The sequence below is a fragment of the Phyllobates terribilis genome, unplaced genomic scaffold (assembly GCF_046119375.1).
Source record: "Phyllobates terribilis strain yellow unplaced genomic scaffold, ASM4611937v1 Scaffold_4__5_contigs__length_816908805, whole genome shotgun sequence".
In the NCBI taxonomy this organism is placed as follows: domain Eukaryota; kingdom Metazoa; phylum Chordata; class Amphibia; order Anura; family Dendrobatidae; genus Phyllobates; species Phyllobates terribilis.
In genome coordinates, this window is record NW_027362764.1 from 85136535 (window position 1) to 85153822 (window position 17288).

Sequence of the window (17288 nt, forward strand, 5' to 3'; positions counted from 1 at the left end):
AGGGATTCATTGGAGCAGCTGGGTTAAATACCAGATGACAGACAGCAATAGGCTGAGGACGCACAAGGGGTGTGCCTGCAGCAGGTACAAAAAGCAGGAAGTGATCGGGCACCGCCCTTAAGCAGCAGACACAGAGGCAAACAGACAGCATGGAGGGAAGCCAGGCTAGCAGACTGGACTGGAGATCAAGTGCGCGCTCCTGCACAGTGGGAGATGGACCACCATGCAAGGGCGCCGCCAGGTATGTTACAACGTGACTGCTCCATTTCTGTGCAAATGAAGAATCAGTCAACTGGATGTGAATGCACCAGGGCCAAATCACATTAACCCCTTAATAACATCTGACGTACTAATAAGCGTCTGTGCCCTGGGACTTAAGAGCCAGACCCGTATTAGTACGTCATGGCGATCGCGCGCGCGCACACAGGCTGTCAGCTGATTGTCACAGCTGACACCCGACACTATGTGCAGGGAGCGGGGATACTATGTGCATTTGGAGAGTCCCTGTGTGCCCAAACATTGGTGCTCCCCCACAAGTGACCCCATTTTGGAAACTAGACCCCCCAAGGCACCTATCTAGATGCATAGTGAGCACTTGGAACCCCCAGGTGCTTCACAAATTGATTCATAAAAATGAAAAAGCGTTTTTTTTTTCACTTTTTCATTTTTACGAATCAATTTGTGAAGCACCTGGGGGTTCCAAGTGCTCACTATGCATCTAGATAGGTGCCTTGGGGGGTCTAGTTTCCAAAATGGGGTCACTTGTGGGGGAGCTCCAATGTTTGGGCACACAGGGGCTCTCCAAACACAACATGGCGTCCGCTAACTATTCAAGCAAATTTTACAATCAAAAAGTCAAATGGCGCTCCTTCCCTTCCGAGCCCTGCCGTGCGCCCAAACAGTGTTTTTTCCCCAAATATTGGGTATCTGCGTGCCCAGGGGAAATTGCACAAGAAATTTTGGTTTCCATTTTTTCTTGTTACCCCTGTGAAATTAAAAAAAATTGGGTCTAAAGAAACATTTTTGTGAAAAAAGTTAAATGTTCATTTTTTTCTTCCACATTCAAAAAATTCCTGTGAAGCACCTGAAGGGTTAATAAAGTTCTTGAATGTGGTTTTGAGCACCTTGAGGGGTGCAGTTTTTAGAATGGTGTCACTTTTGGGTATTTTCTGTCATTAAGACCTCTCAAAGTGACTTCAAATGTGATGTGGTCCCTAAAAAAATGGTTTTGTAAATTTTGTTGGAAAAATGAGAAATCACTTGTCAAATTTTAACCCTTATAGCTCCCTAACAAAAAAAAATTGTGGTTCCAAAATTGTGCTGATGTAAAGTAGACATGTGGGAAATGTTATTTATTAACTCTTTTGTGTGACATATCTCTCTGATTTAAGGGCATAAAAATTCAAATTTTGAAAATTGCAAAATTTTCAAAATTTTCGCCAAATTTCTGTTTTTTTTCACAAATAAACGCAAGTGATATCGAAGAAATTTTACCACAATCATGAAGTACAATATGTCACGAAAAAACAATCTCAGAATCAGGGGGATCCGATGAAGCGTTCCAGAGTAATTACCTCATAAAGTGACAGTGGTCAGAATTGTAAAAATTGGCCTGGTTATTAACGTGCAAACCACCCTCGGGGCTCAAGGGGTTAAAGTGCTAGATCCCCCAAGTTTCCACATTTTTCCCCAAGAAACAGTGCCTCTATTGTCCATAGGTTATGCCTGGTATTGCAGCTCATTCACTTACATGTGCATCTCACAAAATTAGAATATCATCAAAAAGTTAATTTATTTCAGTTCTTCAATACAAAAAGTGAAACTCATATATTATATAGAGTCATTACAAACAGAGTGATCAATTTCAAGTATTTATTTCTGTTAATGTTGATGATTATGGCTTACAGCCAATGGAAACACAAAAGTCATTATCTCAATAAATTAAAATAATTAACAAAAAACACCTGTAAAGGCTTCCTAAGCGTTTAAAAAGGTTCCTTAGTCTGTTTCAGTAGGCTCCACAATCATGGGGAAGACTGCTGACTTGACAGATGTCCAGAAGGCAGTCATTGACACACTCCACAAGGTCCCAGAGTTCCAATTTTCATTTGGAAATCAAGGTCCCAGAGTCTGGAGGAAGAGTGAGAGGCCACAATCCAAGCTGCTTGAGGTCTAGTGTGAAGTTTCCACAATCAGTGATGGTTTGGGGAGCCATGTCATCTGCTGGTGTAGGTCCACTGTGTTTTATCAAGACTAAAGTCAGCGCAGCCGTCTACCAGGACATTTTAGAGCACTTCATGCTTCCCTCTGCCGACAAGCTTTTTGGAGATGGAAATTTCATTCTCCAGCAGCACTTGGCCCCTGTCCACACTGCCAAAAGTACCAATACCTGGTTTAAAAACAACAGTATCACTGTGCTTGATTGGCCAGCAAACTCGCCTGACCTTAACCCCATAGAGAATCTATGGGGTATTGTCAAGAGGAAGATGAGAGACACCAGACCCAACAATGCAGATGAGCTGAAGGCTGCTATCAAAGCAACCTGGGCTTCCATAACACCTCAGCAGTGCCACAGGCTGATCGCCTCCATGCCACACCGCATTGATGCATTTACTGAACATACATTTCATTAGGCCAACATTTCGGACTTTAAAAACATTTTTCAAGCTGTTATAAAGTATTCTAATTTACTGAGATAATGACTTTTGTGTTTTAACTGGCTGTAAGCCATAATCATCAACATTAACAGAAATAAACACTAGAAATAGATCCCTCTGTTTGTAATGACTCTATATAATATATGAGTTTCACTTTTTGTATTGAAGAGCTGAAATAAATTAACTTTTTGATGATATTCTAATTTAGTGAGACTCAGCTGTACATGCCAATACCTATTCCACCAGATCACTATGTTGCTTAGACATATGTGTATGGAGGAGTATACTTGATTATTTTATATATCTATAGCAATTTTTTCAGGGCTTCTTTTTTTGGCAATAAGAATGTAATGCTTTAAAGCACCACTCCAGCGTTTTTTTTTTTTATTGCAGCACTGGAGTGGTGCTTTAAATGTTATTCCCCTGACCCCTGTCTCATACTCACCTGCCATGGCCTTCATCATTTTCCAGTGTCACTCTCGTCAGTCTCTGGAGAAAAGTGACCTGCGGGCAGCTCCAGTATTTCATGGAGCGGCGCAGTCACGAAGGTCACTTTTCAATAAAAGTCTATGAGAGCCTTGTTCTGGCTCTGCACTCACAAGATGGTGCTGTGGGACTGGAGAGGTGCCGAAAAATGGTGAGGACACCGGAGGTGGGAGTATGTGACGGGACGGCAGGGGGCTTAGCTTTAAAGCGCCACTCCAGCACTGAAAAAAAACCCTGCTGGAGTGGTGCTTTAATAAGATGATGTAACATTAAGGCCAAGTTCACACGACCATATTTTTGGTCCGAGTGCTGTTTTGTGAAAAAAACAGACGGCACAATTACAGCACTCAGACCAATGTTATTCAATAGGGCAGTGCAGATGAATAAAAAAGCACGTGGAAAAAAAAAACACCACCTGCACTACTTTCTTCTATGTGTCAAATTAGGCTCTCCCATTCAAGTCTGAGTGTGCAAAAAAAAAAATTGTATTCCATACAAATCAACCATACTGCATCTGATTTTTATGAACACATTGCAATTCTATAACATAGGAAATTGAATTTGGTCTTGTAAATCTTTAATGACTGCTGATGTATGAAATACGGATGACAAATGAGAAAAAAAATCGTCCAAGTTTTCTGGAAGAAACTCAGACAATTTTTTTTTTTATACGTTCATATGAACTTAGCCTAATGGGAATCACTGGAATGAGCAGAAGTTGGCATAAAGCTCTGTGTGATCACCGCACAAAACTGTCTATGGATCAGCAAAACACAGCTTACAGGGTCAAACACCGAGGATACAAAACAAATGCTATGTCAGGAGGTACTAACACAAAAGATCCATGCTAGCATCGCTGAATGTTTAGCACCTGACCAACACTTCTGACCAACACTGGGCAAGAAAGGTTGAATTTTATGGGACGAACGCTGCATAATTGCAAGGTCATGCTGGATGACATGTAATAACATAGGATTTATCCCAGGAAAGTAAGCAAAGGTATTCATGAGAATATAAAGTTAGATTTTTTTATTTCTATTGTGGCCCCGTGCTATTCCTTAGCAGGCTGTTGATGAGCCTTTTAAAGCGATTTCACAGCAAAATAATTTTTGTATATGATATTTAACTATGTAAACACAAAAGAGTCAGGGTGGACACACACCGTGCCCACTGATGCAACAGGGGCCTGGGAGATAAGGGGGCACAGTTCTAGCTCCAGAATAGCAAACAGCTTCTGTCACAGAACCAGGGTTCTCAGGGGTAACATTTCTCCTTGTGGAGAGTGACAAGCCAAGCCTGGCATGCCAGAGTGAGGAGACTTATAAGACATGTTCATTACCATGAACTATTGGACTGCCAAAAGCCCATGTGCTTTTCTTTCACAGGGACCCTTTTCTGTCTGTGTCAGCTCCTGAAAAGAGGTAAGTATTGTTACAAAAGATTAGGAATAAGTTGGAGGCCTGGGCAGAAAAGTTGCTTTTAAAGGGGTTGTCCGGTCTTTTTTTTTTATGTTGGAATACTGCCAAGTATGGTTTTTAATAAAAAATAAAGCATACCAATCCCCTGCCGCTCTTCTGTAGAGGAGACCTGTTTCCCATCTTGGTGTCCCTGCTTTCTCTTCAAGTGGGGATGGGCATGTGACCCCTGCAGTGGATCAGTGGCCTTAGAAGTGATCATCTCGTCGCTATGGGGGAGTGGAAGAAGATTGGTAGTTTTTATTTTAAATCCATGCTGCGTCTCTTTCAAGCATAAAAATGTATGAATCACCCCTTTAACACTAAAAAAAGAGTAAGATTATGTATTTGGGAAGGGAAATTTCACGCCAAAATTACATACTAAAATGGGAAAACACTCTGTAAAACTATCATGGAAAAGGAGTTAGGTACAGTTGTGCTCAAAAGTTTACATACCCCGGCAGAATTTTTGCTTTCTTGGCCTTGTTTCAGAGAACATGAATGATAACAAAAAAACTTTTGCTCCACTCATGGTTATTGGTTGGGAGAAGCCATTTTTTGTCAAACTACTGTGCTTTCTCTTTTTAAATCTTAATGACAACCAAAAACATCCCTATGACTCTGATCAAAAGTTCACATACCCCAGTTTTCAATACCGTGTATTGCCCCCTCTAACATCAATGACAGCTTGAAGTCTTTTGTGGTAGTTGTGGATGAGGTTCTTTATTTTCTCAGATTGTAAAGCTGCCCATTTTTCTTGGCAAAAAGCCTCCAGTTCCTGTAAATTCCTGGGCTGTCTAGCATGAACCACGCGCTTGAGATCTCCCCAGAGTGGCTCAATGATATTGAGGTCAGGAGACTGAGATGACCACTCCAGAACCTTCACTTTGTACTGCTGTAGCCAATGACAGGTCGACTTGGCCTTGTGTTTTGGATCGTTGTCATGTTGGAAAGTCCAAGTACGTCCCATGCGCAGCTTCCGGGCTGATGAGTGCAAATTTGCCTCCAGTATTTGCTGATAACGTGCTTCATTCATCTTTCCTTCAACTTTTACCAAGTTTCCTGTGCCTTTGTAGCTCACACATCCCCAAAACATCAGCGATACACCTCCGTGCTTTACTGTAGGAATGGTGTTCCTTTCATCACAGGCCTTGTTGATCTCTCTCCAAATTACCTTGTTCCAGAAGTTTTGAGGCTGGTTTCTGTGCTGTTTGGTGTATTGTAGGTGAGATATTTTATGGCATTTGCACAGAAATGTTTTTCTTCTGGCAACTCGACCATGCAGCCCATTTTTCTTCAAGAGCCTTCTTATTGTGTCTCTTGAAACAGCCACACCGCTAGTTTTCAGAGAGTCCTGAATTTCATCTGATGTTATTTGTGGGTTTTTCTTTGCATCCCGAACAATTTTGCTGGCAGTTGTGGCTGAAATTTTTGTTGGTCTACCTGACCGTGGTTTGGTTTTTACAGAGTGCCTGATTTTCCATTTGTTAATCACAGTTTGAATGCTGCTGACTGGCATTATCAATTCCTTGGATATTTTTTTGTATCCCTTTCCTGTGTTATACAGTTCAACTACCTTTTCCCGTAGATCCATTAACAATTATTTTGTTCCCCATGACTCACAATCCAGAAATGTCAGTGGCTGGATGAAAGATGCAAGAGTCTGTCTGGATCCCAGAAACTCACTCAGCTTTTATGCACACACATTGATTACAAGCAAACAGTTCACAGGTGAGGATGTTACCTTTAGTAGCCATTCAAACCCATTTGTGTCAAATTCTGTGCATGTTAATGTGGCACCCCAGGGGTCTGGTTTTCACAGTAACAAGCAATGTTATGACTGAGAGCAGGTGGGAGGTCTCTTGGTCAGGGATCCTGTGCATGCCACACCTCCTGCCCAGTCCTGGGAGGGGAAGAACTTCCCCTATAAAAACCTAGGGCTGAGGCAGGGTTAGAGAGTTCAGAGGGAGAGTGCAGCCAGGAGGGCTGACAGGGAGCTGTGGCTCCGGCTGGGCCCAGCTCCTGGGCCATGCCAGAAGTAGAGAAGAGAAGCAGCATAGGAAGAAACAACAGGAGCTCTGTGGGAGCAGTGCTACAAGGAGTCAGGGGCTGGCAGCTGCAGAGCTCGCCCTGACTGAGAAGATTTCTTACCGGACCCGGAGTCCGAGGCTGTGGGGACTAACTCCTACCCAGCAGCAGAATCCGTCAGGCAGGGGATTTCAGGTCCTCTGGCCAAGAAACCCGAAGGCACGGTCACACGCATGGGACCAGCACCGCTGTCATGGAGCGGAAGCTACTAGAAGGCCCCGAGTCACCGGCCATACGGGTGAGCACCACACGGTACACTCAGGGACGTGGGCTACTTATACCCGCCTCTAGCAAGGTAGCCAGAAGAGTACAGTCAGTTTGGGAGGCCTACAACTCCGCCTGGCCAGGGGAGATCCCATCTGCTCAAGGACTGACCAGGCCCCGATCGCTAGCCAGTACTCCGGGAGGGTCTATCTTTGTCACCAGTAAAGACCCTGAATCACACCGCAGCGTCTCTGAGTGATTCCTGCTACCCCCATCATCCACGTCGGCTGCCCTGAGGCCATACCCCTCCCGTTGGGGGTTATACCATCTACGCTGCACTATCCTACCACCGGCCTCAGCGGTCTGCCCTGCAGCGGCAGCTCCATAGCTGCATTCAACGGGTGGCGTAGTCGTCCTACATCTACCGCTGATACAGCGCCACTTAGTCTGACTCCCTGGGCACGGACCGGGTCACCGCCACGAGACTACAACCCTCAACAGATCTGGCTCCGGGTAAGCTCCCGCCTGCGCAACGCAGCGCGACACAGGCCCAGGGGCGCGTCAACTTTTGGCGTAGTCGGCAGGATTTCGTGCCCGCAACCACCGGGTACTGCGTGCCTGAAAAAGACTGTTCAAACTTACCTGTGGTGAAGATTCCCGCCATCCGGCGCCATCTTCGGCCTTCTTCCCGCCATACGTGGAGTTTTCCCGCCATTGGACGCCATCTTGAGGACGCCGCGCGGGAAGAAGAGGGGCGTGGACTCCGAAAGCGCGCGAGAACTGAAGCCCCGCCTCACGTCCGGACGTTGCGTAAGGTCCTGGAAGGAGCCCAGCAGACGCCGACGTCACAGGAGCGCGACGGAAGGTCCTCAACCCTGACAATCCACTGTGGAGCCGCGGCCTACGGAAGAGGATCATCGCAAGGTAGGCCACGGTCCACTAGGGGGGAGAAGGATGTCGGATACGGAGGAGAGCTTCACCGCTTCAACCCCCGCCAGCGCCACCGCTGTTGCGGTCATGCCTTTCACCATGCCCTATATCCCGGGGGCAGCCTGGCTACCCCAGTACTCAGGGGAGTCACATACCCTGCATGACTTTAGAGAAAAGCTGGATAGCCTCTTCCAGGTGTACCCCCTCACAGAGGAGCAAAAAGTGAGCATCCTGGTGGCCCAATTAACCGGGGCAGCCCAAAGGGAGGTAAAGTCCTGGCCACCTGGGAGGAGGACTGTCGCAGAGATACTAACCCAGCTAACCGAGGAGGAGCTGCAGTACTACCAATACGAGGAAAGGCAAGAGGACCCGGACGGGTCTGAGGACTACCCTCAGGAGGGAGCACAAAGAGGACATAGCTACTGAAGGGAAGTAGCGTGAATAAAGAGCTGTAAATAGTTACCCGTAAGGGTACAAGGACTGCTGCTAATTAAAATATGGTCCCCGTTGGGATTAGTGAATTGTTCCCCGTGTGTCCCTATCCCTTACCAGGCTGAGGACTGTGAGCAGCCATCCCCTATCTCTTACCAGGCTGAGGACTGTGAGCAGCCAATCCTTATCCCCACTGGCCGAGGACTGAGAGCGGCCATATCCTGTAAATAATTATGTGTTTCTAGTAATTTATAGGAGTCCTTGGTGGATTTACCGGGAATCCTTTGTACAGTTAGTGGAGCGTAACCCAGGATGGACTAAAAGACTGTTAAGGACTCGGGGAGGACAGACCCTTACCTGGTTACGTCTCCCTGTTTTGGTGAAATGGACACCTTGCTTTTCTTCAAAGACTGCACCCGGTTGCGGACACGCCGTAACCATCTTTATGTGTTTTTCTTATTGTATTATTATTGTTTATACCTTGTTATGTTTTTCTAAAAATATGTTTAGTCCCGGAGTACTAAATTTCACTAGGGGGGAATGTGGCACCCCAGGGGTCTGGTTTTCACAGTAACAAGCAATGTTATGACTGAGAGCAGGTGGGAGGTCTCTTGGTCAGGGATCCTGTGCATGCCACACCTCCTGCCCAGTCCTGGGAGGGGAAGAACTTCCCCTATAAAAACCTAGGGCTGAGGCAGGGTTAGAGAGTTCAGAGGGAGAGTGCAGCCAGAAGGGCTGACAGGGAGCTGTGGCTCCGGCTGGGCCCAGCTCCTGGGCCATGCCAGAAGTAGAGAAGAGAAGCAGCATAGGAAGAAACAACAGGAGCTCTGTGGGAGCAGTGCTACAAGGAGTCAGGGGCTGGCAGCTGCAGAGCTCGCCCTGACTGAGAAGATTTCTTACCGGACCCGGAGTCCGAGGCTGTGGGGACTAACTCCTACCCAGCAGCAGAATCCGTCAGGCAGGGGATTTCAGGTCCTCTGGCCAAGAAACCCGAAGGCACGGTCACACGCATGGGACCAGCACCGCCGTCATGGAGCGGAAGCTACTAGAAGGCCCCGAGTCACCGGCCATACGGGTGAGCACCACACGGTACACTCAGGGACGTGGGCTACTTATACCCGCCTCTAGCAAGGTAGCCAGAAGAGTACAGTCAGTTTGGGAGGCCTACAACTCCGCCTGGCCAGGGGAGATCCCATCTGCTCAAGGACTGACCAGGCCCCGATCGCTAGCCAGTACTCCGGGAGGGTCTATCTTTGTCACCAGTAAAGACCCTGAATCACACCGCAGCGTCTCTGAGTGATTCCTGCTACCCCCATCATCCACGTCGGCTGCCCTGAGGCCATACCCCTTCCGTTGGGGGTTATACCATCTACGCTGCACTATCCTACCACCGGCCTCAGCGGTCTGCCCTGCAGCAGCAGCTCCATAGCTGCATTCAACGGGTGGCGTAGTCGTCCTACATCTACCGCTGATACAGCGCCACTTAGTCTGACTCCCTGGGCACGGACCGGGTCACCGCCACGAGACTACAACCCTCAACAGATCCGGCTCCGGGTAAGCTCCCGCCTGCGCAACGCAGCGCGACACAGGCCCAGGGGCGCGTCATTATCAGGCCCAAATTACCAGGCTATGTGAACTTTTGATCAGGGTCATTTGGATGCTTTTGGTTGTCATTAAGATTTAAAAAGAGAAAACACAGTAGTTTGACAAAAAATGGCTTCACCCAACCAATAACCATGAGTGGAGAAAAAGTTTTTTGGTTATCATTCATGTTCTCTAAAACAAGGCCAAGAAAGCAAACATTCTGCCTGGGTATGTAAACTCTTGAGCACAACTGTATATAAGTCAATAGTTTTCTTAAAGGGAGTCTGTCAGCACAAAATGACTGTTCAATCCAAGTACATACTTTGTTTGCACAAAAACAAATTGTCCACATGCTTTGGGTACAGTCTCTCAAATTTACTGCTGTCTCCTTTCCCAACCAAACCACACCCAACTCACATATGTCCACATATTTGAATTTGAATTAAGTTGCCAACTAAGTGGTTGTGATGACTAGTGTCTGGGATCACATTTCCAATTGCTACCACAGCATCCTCATCCTTGACACGTCTTCTAAGAAGTTTCCTAGTGTTCACCCACATAATCCATGATACTCCCAACTGCCTCAAAGGTTGGTCTACACTGGAGACTTTTATGCACAACTGGTAGACCTGCCCTAAAGTCCCGCACTTATGGGTTATGGTACTGTATATGAAATTATCTGAAACCTCATTGGTGTTGATCTTAGAAGAAATTCTTGGGAAGTTCTCCTTGGTAAGACAATTACTAACTTGCCTTTGCAGAATATCTTGGTAAATGGTTTATGAAAAATTATCCTGTATTCTATATGAAAATCAAGACAATATTTAACAAGCTGGACACGTGTTTGGGCTAAGTCATTCTATTTGATACCTGCAGTAGACTTTACTTTGCTGTCCTTCACTTAAATTTTGGACCATACCCTTAACCACGCCCCTAACTATGCTTTATAGCCTCACGCATTAACATTTCCTTTCTCCCTACCCTAACCACATTAGCAAAATTTTAGAAAGCAATGGACAACCCTTTTGAGGCTGTGTTAACACTGTGTTCACCTGACATGCCAGGTGTGGGAAAGACTTAGTGCAACAAAGAGGGAAGAAGGAAAGGGACCAGAGGAGATCTCCTAGTCTGGTCTAGTGTCACCCTGTCTCAACTACAGTACCTATATTGCCTCTTCAGCAATCGCCACACGCGTGCCTCGCCCTGTCTTTCCCTGGCATATAGCTAAGGCTAGGGATGGGAGGAGATGAGCACTAGTCGATCTCCACTAAACTCTATAGACAACAAGGGTAGACAAACAGGGAGAGAATGCTTAGCTTTAGACGTCTCCAGACAAATGCAAACTCTGCCTCAAGCTCCAGGAAGGACGAAGTACTTCTCTTGCTAAGCCTTCACAAGTAGAAATAAATATAGCCGGCACCTCCCTCTCAGACACACCAGGTATATATACACCCTGGCCAGGGAGCTAATTACCAGAAGAAAGGAACTGCTAGGTCCTAGAGACAGCCTCTCATCTAAAAAGATGTCTGTAATGCTAAATGTAGAGATCTCCTGCAACCAACTGCAGGGCGACTGTCTGTCACCTCTGATACACCCTTGACAGTACCCCCCCCCCCCCTCTACGAGTGGCCTTGGGACACTCAGGACCGGGTTTCTCAGGAAAAGAGGTGTGGAATGAGCGAACCAATCTGGGAGGGTTCACCACTGATGCTGAAACCCACATCCTCTCCTCTGGACCATAGCCATTCCAGTGCACCAAGTATTGTAGAGAACGACGTTGGAGAGGAGAATATACAATCCTCAAAATCTGGAACTCGAGATTACCATCAACCAATACTGGGGGCAGTGGTAGAGGTGAGGGCTCAAGAGGTTCCACATATTTTTTGAGTAAGGACCCGTGGAACACATTGTGGACCTTAAGGGCCTGAGGAAGTTCAAGACGAAACGCTGCTGGGTTAATGACGGCGGTTATTTTATAGGGACCAATAAACCTAGGTCCCAGCTTCCAATCTTATATTCCGGGTTGTAAGGCAGCGCTAGTCATTATGCTGGGGGACACTCGCTGCATCGGGTCCATTAAAGCACACCAGACACGTTTTCCAGTATTTCACAAACCAGCAGTTTATTTTACTTCATAACTGCTATAAGTCCAACTCAGTGGCTCGCCAACATATTACATATAATGTCCAGGAGCCTTTCAAGTGGCAGACAGGCCCACTTGGCTCCAGTTACAGCCTCCAGCAAAGTCATTTATAGAAATGTCCACATCAAGCAGTGTTTTACCTTTGCCGGGTTTTAGCTGCTTCAGACTTGTTCTGCCACCACTGTGGCTTTACGGATTCCCAGATGGGGGTCTCCAGCCCTCGTTCCTTCAAAGGCTACTGGTATGTGGTCTCACCTCACATCCAGCCTTTGCCTTCCAGGACTCTTGTCTTCCAAGCCTCTGGCCCTCCAAGGCTACTGGGATCGCTTACACCTAAGGATCCAGACTCTGCCTTTCAGGCTTCACCAGGCTTCAATAGGCCTCACTAGGCCTCACACTCTAGCGGTGTCCCACACGGGAACAGGCCTCATGCCTTACACACCTGTCTCAAAACTAACAGGGTTTATATATCTTCCAGTGCACACACAGGACCTGTGCTGATGTCACAGTCATGTGATCAGACATTCTGTGTGCATAGGACCTGTGCTATGTCACAGTCATGTGACCTGTCACCTGAGGAGGAGGTACATGGTCAGCCAAAACACACCCTGGACCATTACAGTAATGCCGCAAGCCGCTGCATTACAGGGTAGACAACTAAAGTCATTCACATTCAGGTCCTGACCTGGCAAGCGTTTTCTGTCAGTCATACGTTCATACCCGTCTCCCATGATCTTTAAATTACTGAGAACACCCTGCCATACCAAGGAGAGCGACGAAACAAACTGTTCCTCCTCAGGAACTCCTGAAGCTCCTCCCCAACTAGAGGACTTGTACGTGATAACCGTATGCACCGAAGAACGGTGACCTGCCAGTGGATTCTTGACGATGATTATTAATGGCAAATTCTGCCAGCGCTAAGTAGGATTCCCAATCCTCCTGATTTTCTGAGACAAAACACCTCAGGTACAGTAGGTCTCCAAGTTCTGATTGACACCCTCGGTATGACCATTCGACTGAGGGTGGAAGGCAGAGGAAAAGGAGAGTTGCACCCCCAGTCGAGAACAGAATGCCTTCCAGAACTTGGAAACAAACTGTGTCCCCCGATCTGACACCACATCGGAGGGAACCCCGTGAAGCTTCACAATCTCATTTATGAACACCTGAGCAAGTGTCTTGACATTTGGAAGTGCAGGCAATGCGACAAAATGAACCATTTTACTGAACCTATCTATTACCACCAAAACCACCGTTTTGCCTGCAGAAACCGGTAGGTCAGTAACAAAATCCATGGACAAGTGTGTCCATGGCCTACTAGGGATAAGATAGGCAGCAGAAGAAGAGTACCAGATGGATGGGTATGCGAAACCTTAGAATGTGCGCAAATACTACAAGCAGCTACATGTTCAATAACATCCTGATGCAACCCCGGCCACCAGAAATGACGAGAGAGCAGGTCCGGGGTTGCCTTACCACCTGGATGCCCAGCAAGCACAGAGTTTTGATGTTCTTTGATTACTTTGCGGCGCAGATCAAATGGTACAAATAACTTTCCTGAAGGGCAGGAATCAGGGACGTCCCCCCGTACCTCCAACACCACACCAGTTCAGGATAAAGTGCCAAAATGACTACCCATTTCTGTAATATCAGGGCAGGGTTCTCATGGCCACCACCACCAGGGCAACTCCGGGACAAAGCATCAGCCTTGACATTTTTGACCCCTGGATGAAAAGTAACAACAAAATTGAACCTAGTAAAAAGAAGGGACCATCTGGCTTGCCTAGGGTTGAGACGTTTAGCTGACTGGAGATATGACAGGTTGTTATGGTCAGTAATAACAGTAATAGGATGAACTGCCCCCTCCAACCAATGTCGCCATTCCTCGAACACCAATTTGATCGCCAAAAGTTCCCTATTACCCACGTCATCATTTCTCTCAGCCACAGACAATTTTTTAGAAAAGAAGGCACATGGACGCCATTTACCAGGGAACGAACCCTGAGACAACACAACCTCAACCCCGACATCCGACGCATCAACCTCCACAATAAAGGGTTGAGAAACATAGGGTTGACTGATTATAGGTGCAGTGGCAAAATGATTCTTTAAGGAAGAAAAAGCCTGGAGGGAAGCGTCCGACCATTTGGAAAAATCAGACCCCTTTCTTAGTCATGTCAGTAAGGGGTTTCACAATAACAGAGTAATTTTGGATGAATTTCCGATAAAAATTAGTAAAGTCCAGAAAACGTTGTAGAGCCTTCAGGTTCTCGGGACGTTCCCAGTCAAGGACTGCACGGATCTTCTCCGGATGCATCCGAAAACCCAAAGATGACAACAAAGGTAGACAAACAGGGGGAGAATGTTTAGCTTTAGACGACTCCAGATAAATGTGAAATCGGCCTCAAGCTCCAGAGAGGACGAAGTACTGCTCTTGCTCAGCCTTCACAAGTAGAAATGAATATAGCCGGCACCTCCCTCTCAGACACACCAGGTATATACACACCCAGGCCAGGGAGCTAATTACCAGAGGGAGGTAGCCATTAGGTCCTAGAGACAGCCTCTCATCTAAGAAGATGTCTGTAATGCCAAACGTAGAGATCTCCTGCAGCCAACTGCAGGGCGACTGTCGGTCACCTCTGATACACCCGTGACATCACCCTTCTGTTGTCCTGTTCCATTATTGTCCTAAGCTCTTTTTCTTATAAATCTACACTCAGGTTGTTTCATCAGCATTCCTCTCTGTCCTCAGGCCGTCTCCTCAGCGTTCCTCTCTGTCCTCAGGCCGTCTCCTCAGCATTTCTCTCTGTCCTCAGGCCGTCTCCTCAGCGTTCCTCTGTGTCCTCAGGCCGTCTCCTCAGCGTTCCTCTGTGTCCTCAGGCCGTCTCCTCAGCGTTCCTCTGTGTCCTCAGGCCGTCTCCTCAGCGTTCCTCTGTGTCCTCAGGCCGTCTCCTCAGTGTTCCTCTGTGTCCTCAGGCCGTCTCCTCAGCGTTCCTCTGTGTCCTCAGGCCGTCTCCTCAGCGTTCCTCTGTGTCCTCAGGCCGTCTCCTCAGCGTTCCTCTCTGTACTCAGGCCGTCTCCTCAGCGTTCCTCTCTGTTCTCAGGCCATCTCCTCAGCGTTCCTCTCTGTCCTCAGGCCATCTCCTCAGCATTCCTCTCTGCCCTCAGGCCATCTCCTCAGCATTCCTCTCTACCCTCTGGCCATCTCCTCAGCGTTCCTCTCTACCCTCAGGCCGTCTCCTCAGTGTTCCTCTCTTCCATCAGGTCGTCTCCTCAGAGTTCCTCTTTACCCCCAAGACATCTCCTCAGCATTCTTCTCTGTCCTTAGGCCATCTCCTCAGTGTTCCTCTCTGACCTCAGGATGTCTGCTTGGCATTCTTCTTTGCCCTCGGGCCGTCTCCTCAGCATTCCTCTCAACCTTCAGGCCATCTACTCATTGTTCCTCTTTGCCGGAGGGTAAGGCACGTCACAACTTTTAACGTTGCAACATGTCCTGGTGGGAGCAGGAGTAGAGAGGAGCATCTTTAAATGAGCTGTCTTTAAAGTTAATGCTTTAAAAAGGTTTTGCCCTTTCAACTTTCTGTAAAGGATAGTATACCTGCCTTAAAAATAATAAAATCAGCATTACGCACCTTCCACCGCTGCTCCTGGTGAATGTTTACAGGTTGCGGTGTTGACATCAATACTACAGTGCATGTGACCACTGCAGTCAATCACTGGGCTTAGCAGTGAAGGCGACAAATATGGCATGAGCCGCTGACCACAGTGATTGGCTGCAGTAGTCTCATACACTGTAGTTGTGACTTCACCACTGCAGCCTGTAAACAATTACCGGTGAGTAATGCTGATTGTATTTCTTTTCCCATGCTGTGGCTGTATGAAGTTTTTTTTATGGAAGAGACTATTTCATCACTGTTTTGGAGTGCATATTAATTGTGTAATTTCTATAATTGTTTTTACATTTTTTGTGACAGACACAGAAATAGAAAAAAGCTAGCTACTTTTGGAATTTTTTTTTTTACTATCTTTACTATTCACATTTCAAACTAAATGACCTGTTGAATGAATTCTACAGCTAATTACGGTCGTATAGATACGTAAGACCCTATTCACACTGCGTTTCTGTGGTGTGGTGTTCTGCCTTAATTCCCCTTAAAACAGGATCCAGGCCAACCCCCAATGGGTCCATAGACTACAATGACAAAATTGGATATCAAATGAACTCCCTTTGTGTTTTTTTTTTCTCTGAAAGTGTTCATTTGTTCAAACACAGAAACTATTCATGGTCCACATACGACTTGCAATGACAGGACTGACTGCAGGTCTCATCACCTGAATTTACAGTACTATATATGCCTATGGGGATTGGGCATATATGGACAGTTAAATACGGCTCTCCAAACCTGGCATTCGTTAGAAAAAAGATATGACCTGAGTGGTGGCTTCAGGCAGCTGCTTCATTCTTTGGGCTCTTTCAGATGTCCATAATCATCAGTGTGATCTCGGATTGCAATGGACGGACTGGTAGCACGTCTCCCGACCAAAGCGTGACAGCTTTAAGAAGCAATCCCATCAAAGTTTTTATCCTCTTAATATATTGCAATCAACATATTATATAGCACTGTGTACTTACCATTGCTCGTTTTGCTTTTCTACCCAGATAATTCTTCTCTTTTCTCTGCTCTGTGTAGAAATGGGAAGTCTCTTGTCCTTGCATTTATTATACCCCCCTTCATCTCCTGACCCAGCTGCTTCACTCCTTCACCTTCCAGGGACTTTTGCAGTGACTCATAACTTATTTATTTTACTCACTTATATAGCACCATTAATTCCACAGCGCTTTACAGACATCATCATCACTGATTGTGGGGCTCACAATCTACATTCCCTATCAGTATGTCTTTGGAGTGTGGGAGAAAACCAGAGAGCCTGGAGGAAACCCACACATACATGGAGAGATCATACAAACTCATTGCAGATGTTGTCCTTGGTGGGATTTGAACCCAGGACCCCAGCGCTGCAAAGCAAAAGTGTTAACCACTAAGCCACCGTGCTGCCCTATTGTAACACAGGTGCCGGAATGCAACACACAGAGACACAAGGCGGGAATAGTCAGTGATTGCTAAAACCACTTTATATGTTATAATACTTTATAACAAGTATTATGCAAGGGGGGTTAGTAACAGGGATAATAAAACAACTTGAAATAACAATAAGAAATAGTTTCAGTGAATAACGGTAAAGTTCTTTGCAAAAGTGTGATGCACCCAGTCGTGGGAGTCACCACTTGAGTTCTCTTTGTATGGTCACCGA